The 7,706-nt window shown below is 41.6% G+C and overlaps 1 pseudogene; it reads left to right on the top strand.

The window, feature by feature from the left end:
- The first annotated feature begins 4,713 nt into the window (after positions 1-4,713).
- On the top strand, positions 4,714-6,761 carry LOC104988578 (annotated as a pseudogene).
- The last annotated feature ends 945 nt before the right edge of the window (positions 6,762-7,706 follow it).

Here is a 7,706-nt window from a genome sequence, read left to right as displayed (position 1 = left end):
ACAGGGCTTCCCTGGTGGTTCAATGTTTAAGAATCTGCCTGCCAATGCAAGAGACACAGGAGACATGGGTTCAATCCTGGTTGGAGGATCCCCTGGAGGAGGAAATGGCAACCAATTCCAGTATTTTTGCCTGGGAAATTTCATGGAAAAATCCAAAATAGGTAAATCCCATAATCAGAGGTCAAGTTAGGAAGCTGAGACATTTATTGCCGACACAATGAGGGAGAGTTGCATGAAAAACAGGTGAACAGGGATTAGAGGTGAATACACAATAGCTGTCATTGTGTATTCAGTCATCCCAGCAGGCTCAAGGAAGAAAGAGGTAACAGGATACAGAATAGCCTCCTATCTCTCAAACTTTTGAAGTTATACCAATTTTTTCCCCAAATCCATAGTCATCCTGAGAGCACGAGCAGTAGAAGAAAGAAAAGAATGAGGAAAAAAATGGAGAGAGTTTAAATGGGAAGACAGTCCTGATATAGAGTTTAAATTTGAATTGATTTCGTTTACATATTGGCTGAGACTAAACATCTAAAAGAAGCTAGATTTTTAACTTGAAAAGCTATATTATATTTTTAGATTGAATATTATTGGACTTCAAGGTGGTTAGCAGTGCAATTAAATGAGGCAGTAGGGACAACCAAATTGGAGAAAAGATACATCTTGATGGACTTTTGATATCCTGATCCTTTTAGGATGTTTATTTTATCTGATAGATATTTTATGTGATGGAATTTGGGATAATAGCTCAGTTCTTATACAACTTAGTTTTATTAATTAAGTTACTTAAATTTATCCATACATTTTTATTTATTTTTCTGTAAAAAGGGAGATATGATTATAGAAATAGTATCCAAATAATATCAAGGATGAATAAATGAGACTTTGTAAGCAAAGCACTTAGAACCCCAAAGGTGCTCTTTTTTAAAAGCTATTTCCTGGATTTCCCTGGTGGTCCCATGGTTAAGAATCTTCCTGCCAATACAAGAGACACAAGTTTAACTCCTGGTTGAGGAAGATTCCACATGCCACAAAGCAACTAAGCCCAGGAGCAACAACTTCTGAGCCCATGTGCCTTAAGCTCACTGGAGAAACCACCGCAATGAGAAACCTGCACGCTGCAACTAGAGAAAGCATGAGTGCAGCCATGATGACCCAGCACAGACAAAACTAGAATAAAATAAAGAGGTAATAAAATCTTCTTCCTTCCACCCAATTTGCAGTGTATGCTGTGTTCTAAATGATAGCTTTCTAATACATCCCTCAGACATGTCCTCAAATATGCTAGGCTAGGTGTTCACATACTTTCCAAATCACATGCAAGTTTTCTGAACAAGTGGGGACCATGGAAATTTCTGGGAGATAAACTCTCCTTTATAGAGAAGCAACATTGAGCTAAAAGCTATAAGAACCACCTCAAAATGGATTTTAGTATAAGATTGATATCACAGCCCATTAACTCACAAGGACAAGTTGATTGAGTTAGGAAGTGGCTTATTTGATTTATAAACAATACAGTAATTTGAAAACAGATGCTTTATGCATTTTGTTCTATTTCAGTTATTTGTAAGATTAGATTTTATTTCAAGTTAAACTTGGCAAATGCCATTGTTTGTGATAGCATCAAGCTCCAGCCTATTAAAATATATCTGTTCTACGCACCACACACTGGGACCTTCTGTCTTCATTCTGGGGGAGATTAATGCTGTGGCAGTGGGATGCAAAGGTTACACACCTTCTTGTTTTACATCCAGAAATAGTGATAAAACATGTATAGAAACCCCACTGGCAAAGAAACATGGTTTTAATCACTGTCTACATTTTTTTGCTTGCATATTCCTCCCTCTTGCTGAACATCAAAGTGCCTCTTTAGTCACAACAAAACAACTCCTGCAGGTGTTCATTTCTTCCCTGATGCTTTTTATCTCTCCTTGCTTCCCTGATTGCTCAGACTGTAAAGAATCTGCCTGCAACACAGGAGACCAGCGTTTCATCCCTGGTTGGGAAGATCCCCTGGAGAATGGCTACCCACGCAGTATTCTTGTCTGATGAATTCCATGGACAGATGAACCTGGCAGGCTACAGTCAAAGGTGTCAGAAAGAGTTGGAAATGACTGAGCAACTAACACTTTCATTTTTCACTTTCAGGGACTGTGGGCACCAATGTTTCTTCACCACAAGCTATGTTGCAAAAGAAAAAGAAAATCCCCCTATGATGACAAAAAAATTATTTAAATGAACCCTCATTGGGGTAAAAACTCACTTCTAGGTTATAATATATGTGAAAGTAAAAGTCATTTAGTCACATCTGACTCTTTGCAATGTCATGACTGTACAGTCATGGAATTCTCCAGGCCAGAATACTGGAATGGGTAGTTTTTCCCTTCTCCAAGGGATCTTCCCAACCCAGGATTCGAACCAAAGTCTCTTGTATTACAGGCAGATTCTTTACCAGCTGTGCCATAAGGGAAGCCTAAGAATGCTGGAGTGGGTAGCCTATCCCCTTCTTGAGGGGATCTTCCCAACCCAGGAATTAAACTAGGGTCTCCTGCATTGCAGGCAGATTCTTTACCAACTGAGCTATCATTTAGTATGTCACATATTTCTTTGGCTAAAATTTTGGCAAATGCATGTGCATGATAATTTGAGAATCTTAGTAGAGATAGTTCCATAAGGAACAACAGGACAGATTTAATACTCTTTTTGTAGTTTGCTAATAATAAGTGTAGGTTTCCCAGGTAGCACTAGTGGTAAAGAATCCACCTGAAATGCAGGAGAGACAGGAGATGTGGGTTCAATCCCTGGGTCCAGGAGATCCCCTGGAGGAAGAAATGGCACCCCACTCCAGTATTCTTACCTGGAAAATTTCATAGGCAAGAGGAACCTGGCAGGCTACTGTTCATGGGGCTGTTGGGGGAATGTGTAAATTCCTCAGTTCTCTCTCACTGCAGCAAAAATTTGAAATGGCAGACCAGTGTTACAGCTATGTTACAGCTCAGTTTTAAACAGCAAACCAGTATTTCAGCTCAGTTTTATTTGGCAAGCAAAGGAAAATACATCCTCGAGGCATGAAGGCAGGCCAACATGAAAGAAGAGATGATAAGAGGGGGTCAATTTTGGCTCCTCTTTTCATATATTGTTTTTCCTCCCCCTGAACTTGCCCTATATAAATTGGGCTAGCCAGGGGGACTGTTTGTTTCACCTGAGATTCCCACTCCGGTCCTCAGACCACCCTTTATTCCATTTTTGCAGGCTTCTCCCTTCTTTGTCTTTTAGCCATTGATGTTTTCAACTTCTTTTTCCTAGTCTAACAGGGCCACACAGTGTTGGATACTTCTGAGCACACAGATGTAGATGTAGAATAATAAATGTACTAGTAGTTATCCAGTGCTTCCTCTATTAAATATGCCTATAATATACTATACTATATAAACTATAGCATCATTTCTAGGGATTTACATTATCTTCTTGACAAAAGCAGTTAAAGAAATAACTGTGCTGTGCTTAGTCATTCAGTTGTGTACAACTCTTTGCCACCCCATGGACTGTATAGCCTTCCAGGCTCCTTTGTCCATTGGAATTCTCCAGGCAAGACTACTGGGATGGTTTGCCATGCCCTCCTCCATGGGATCTTCTCAACCCAGGGATCTAACCCAGGTCTCCCACATTACAGGCAGATTCTTTGCCATCTGAGCTACCAGGAAAATCCATTTAATATGAGCCTAATTTCTTCTAGTTAATAGGAAATTAAGCAAATGGCAATTTTTGATAGTCAAGTGATATGTCATGCTTTCACATAATAAAAATCATAGTTCATCAATTTTTTTCTTGTCCAAACTCTGTTAATATTACTACTATTGTTTGGGTTTTTTATTCTCCTTTAGACCCTTCAGGAAATGTGCTTAAATCTCTTTTTATAAGAAAAATAGTCTCCCAAAGAATATGTAAGATAGATTATACATCTGTAAAACATATGTTGTGATAGTTATTTTTGGTATTATCTTTCTTCTTAATGGAAGAATCATGATGATTCATTCGTTGGTTCATTCACTTTACATTCATTCACTTAGCATAGAAAATGTTTAACTATCAAAAAGACAACAGTATCATTTTCCTTCAATTATTTTTTTGACAGGGAGAAGTAGATAATTGGAAAAATATGAAAAAAAAGAGTTTTATGAAAACTATTATAAACACGTGGTAGTTATAATAATGTTGCTCCCGACAGTCCTTTTCAATTCCCTTTTCTTTGGAAACTTGGAAAATTTCCTCCATGCCATTTTACAGTAAGGGTGGATTTTTCAATCATGGTGCTCCATTCTTCCTGGACAAAAACTGGGCACATTTCTCATTCCAGACCAATCTTAACAGTCCTGAAATATTGATCAATATTGTTTCAGAAGGGATACTTAAGACAAGTGGGATCCAGAAAAGTCTTTTGGAGGGTTAAATAAAATATCAAAACAAAGATTATTTATTTATGTGTATGTATGTGTTCTCCTAAAATATTTATGATTACAAAGAAGGAATATAATTAATGTAAATTTATTAGCAATCATTTTCTACAAGAACTTTTTATTATCACAGAGGCGATATTCACCAGGAAACAGAACCTAGTAAGAATGAAAAAAAGAGCTCTCAGCCCTAGGTAATTGCAGCCTCCACCACTTTCGGGCCTAGTAGCCTGAAGCAAAATAAATAAATAAAAAGGTCATGGGTGACCTGTGCTCGGACGTCACCGAGGCCATGCTGTATGAAAAGTTCAGTTCTGCGGGGCCTGTGCTGTCCATCTGGGCCTGCCGCTATACGATCACCCACCGCTCCCTGGGTTATGCCTATGTCAACTTCCCGCAGCCGGCCGACGCTGAGAGGGCCTTGGACACCATGAACTTTGATGTAATTAAGGGAAAGCCGATCCGAATCATGTGGTCTCAGAGGGATCCGTCTCTGAGAAAATCTGGTGTGGGAAACGTCTTCATCAAGAACCTGGACAGCTCTATAGATGACAAGGCACTTTATGATACTTTTTCTGCTTTGGGGAACATTCTGTCCTGCAAGGTGGTGTGTGATGAAAACGGTTCTAAGGGTTATGCCTTTATCCACTTTGAGACCCAGGAGGCTGCCGACAAGGCCATTGAGAAGATGAACGGCATGCTCCTCAACGACCGCAAAATTTGTGGGCAGATTCAAGTCTCGAAAAGAGCGGGAAGCTGAACTTGGAGCCAAAGCCAAGAAACTCAGCAATGTTTACATCAAAAACTTCGGGGAAAAGGTTGATGATGAGAATCTGAAAGAGCTATTTAGCCAGTTTAGTAAGACCCTAAGTGTCAAGGTGATGAGAGATCCCAGTGGGAAATCCAAAGGCTTTGGCTTTGTGAGTTATGAAAAACACGAGGATGCCAATAAGGCTGTGGAAGAGATGAATGGAAAAGAAATCACTGGGAAGGTCATTTTCGTTGGCTGTGCACAAAAGAAAGTGGAGTGGCAGGCCGAGTTAAAGCGAAAATTTGAACAGCTGAAGCAGGGGAGGATTAGTCGCTATCAGGGGGTGAATCTACATTTAAAACTTGGATGAAACCATCGATGACAAGAAGTTAAGGAAAGAGTTTTCTCCTTTTGGATCAATCGCCAGTGCTAAGGTGATGCTGGAGGATGGGAGAAGCAAAGGATTTGGCTTTGTCTGCTTCTCGTCCCCTGAAAAGGCAACCAAAGCAGCCACAGAGATGAATGGATGCATCGTGGGCTCCAAGCCACTGTATGTCGCTCTGGCCCAGAGAAAGGAGGAGAGAAAGGCTCACCTGACCAACCAGTATATGCAGCAGGTGGCTGGGATGAGGGCACTGCCCACCAATGCCATCTTAAATCAGTTCCTGCCTGCAGCTGGGGGCTACTTTGTGCCAGCAGTTCCACAGACTCAGAGAAGACCTCTGTATTACACACCTAACCAGTTAGCACAGATGAGGTCTAATCCACACTTGCAGCAAGGTGGGAGACCTCAAGGCTTCCAAGGAATGCCAAGTGCTATACACCAGTCTGGGCCTCGTCCAGCTCTTTACCATCTGGCTCCAACTGGTAATGCTCCAGCCTCTGGCGGCCTCCCTACTACCACTCAGAGAGTCAGGTCTGAGTGCCCTGACCGCTTGGCTATGGACTTTGGTGGGGCTGGTGCCGCCCAGCAAGGGCTGACTAAAAGCTGCCAGTCTGGAGGTGTTCCTACAGCTGTGCAGAACTTAGCGCTTCGTGCTGCTGTTGCTGCCACTGCTCCTTGGGCTGTTGCACCTTACAAATATGCCTCCAGCATCCGCAGTCCTCACCCTGCCATCCAGCCCCTGCAGGCACCCCCGCCTGCAGTCCATGTTCAGGGGCAGGAGTCGCTGACTGCCTCCATGCTGGCCACAGCAACCCACCCCCGCTCAGGAACAGAAGCAGATGCTGGGTTAACATCTGTTCCCACTTATCCAGACGATGCACTCGAACCTGGCTGGGAAGATAACTGGGATGCTGCTGGAGATCAACAGCTCGGAGTTGCTGCACATGCTGGAGTCTCCCGAGTCTCTCTGCTTCAAGGTGGAGAAGGCTGTGGAGGTCCTTCAGGCTTATCATGCCAAGAAAGAAGCTGCTCAGAAGGTGGACGCTGTTGCTGCTGCTACCTCTTAGACAAGGATGAACCGATTCAAAAGCCAAATAAACTCTCATGGAATTCAGCTCAAGGTTTGAAGACTTCCTAGCTTGTCCTATGGACCTCAACACCAAGAACCCCATTTGCAAATTTATTAGCTCATTTTGTATCAAAAGGTCAATTATGAAGCACCTAGAATTTTTCAATTTAAAGAATGTATTCTCTGGGTTCTGCTATGGCCCAGACAGTGTTAACTTTTTTTTTTTTTTCTATTGTGGGTTTTAATTTTTTTTTCCCCCCAAGAAATTGGTTTTATTTGATGTACCCAAGTCTTAAGTTTCTCAATAAAGAAAAAAATCTCCATTAAAAAAAAAAAGAATGAAAAAAAGAGAATGGAAACACTAATGAATGAGAAAGAGAGAGAGAAAGAGAGATAACTATTGGCATAATTTGAGCTCCTGGAATCAAATGTAACTAAAGCCAGATTTCTCCACCTACTTCCTAATTACTGGAATCAGCAAATTCCTTTTAAAACATAATAATAATAGTACTGCTGTTGCTAAGTCGCTTCAGTCATGTCCGACTCTGTGCAACCCCATAGACGGCAACCCACCAGGCTCCCCCATCCCTGGGATTCTCCAGGCAAGAACACTGGAGTGGGTTGCCATTTCCTTCTCCAATGCATGAAAGTGAGAAGTGAAAGTGAAGTCGCTCAGTCGTGTCCGACTCTTAGCGACCCCATGGACTGCAGCCTACCAGACTCCTCCATCCATGAGATTTTCCAGGCAAGAGTACTGGAGTGGGTTGCCATATTGAATATTATTGTAGCCGAATGTGAGCAGTAATCTTTCCCTGCTGTCTCAGATGTTTGTATCCAGCCTAAATGTAGAGGACAATGCTTTCAGTTCCAAATCCTCAGGTGAGGTTCTCATCTATTTTACAGACTCCCTAAAAGATCCTCTAACTAATTCAGCCTGCTATCACCCTTTACCCAGAGGATATTTGAAAGAAGAAAAACAGTAAATCTAATTGTCCCATATTTTCCTGTGGCTGAAATAGCACCAAACTTAACCCTATTGTTCAGACA

This window comes from Bison bison, unplaced genomic scaffold (genome assembly GCF_000754665.1).
Source record: "Bison bison bison isolate TAMUID 2011002044 unplaced genomic scaffold, Bison_UMD1.0 scf7180017864136, whole genome shotgun sequence".
Taxonomy (NCBI): domain Eukaryota; kingdom Metazoa; phylum Chordata; class Mammalia; order Artiodactyla; family Bovidae; genus Bison; species Bison bison.
The sequence above is the reverse complement of the archived record's forward strand: the minus strand, read 5'-3'. Positions and strand labels throughout refer to the sequence as shown.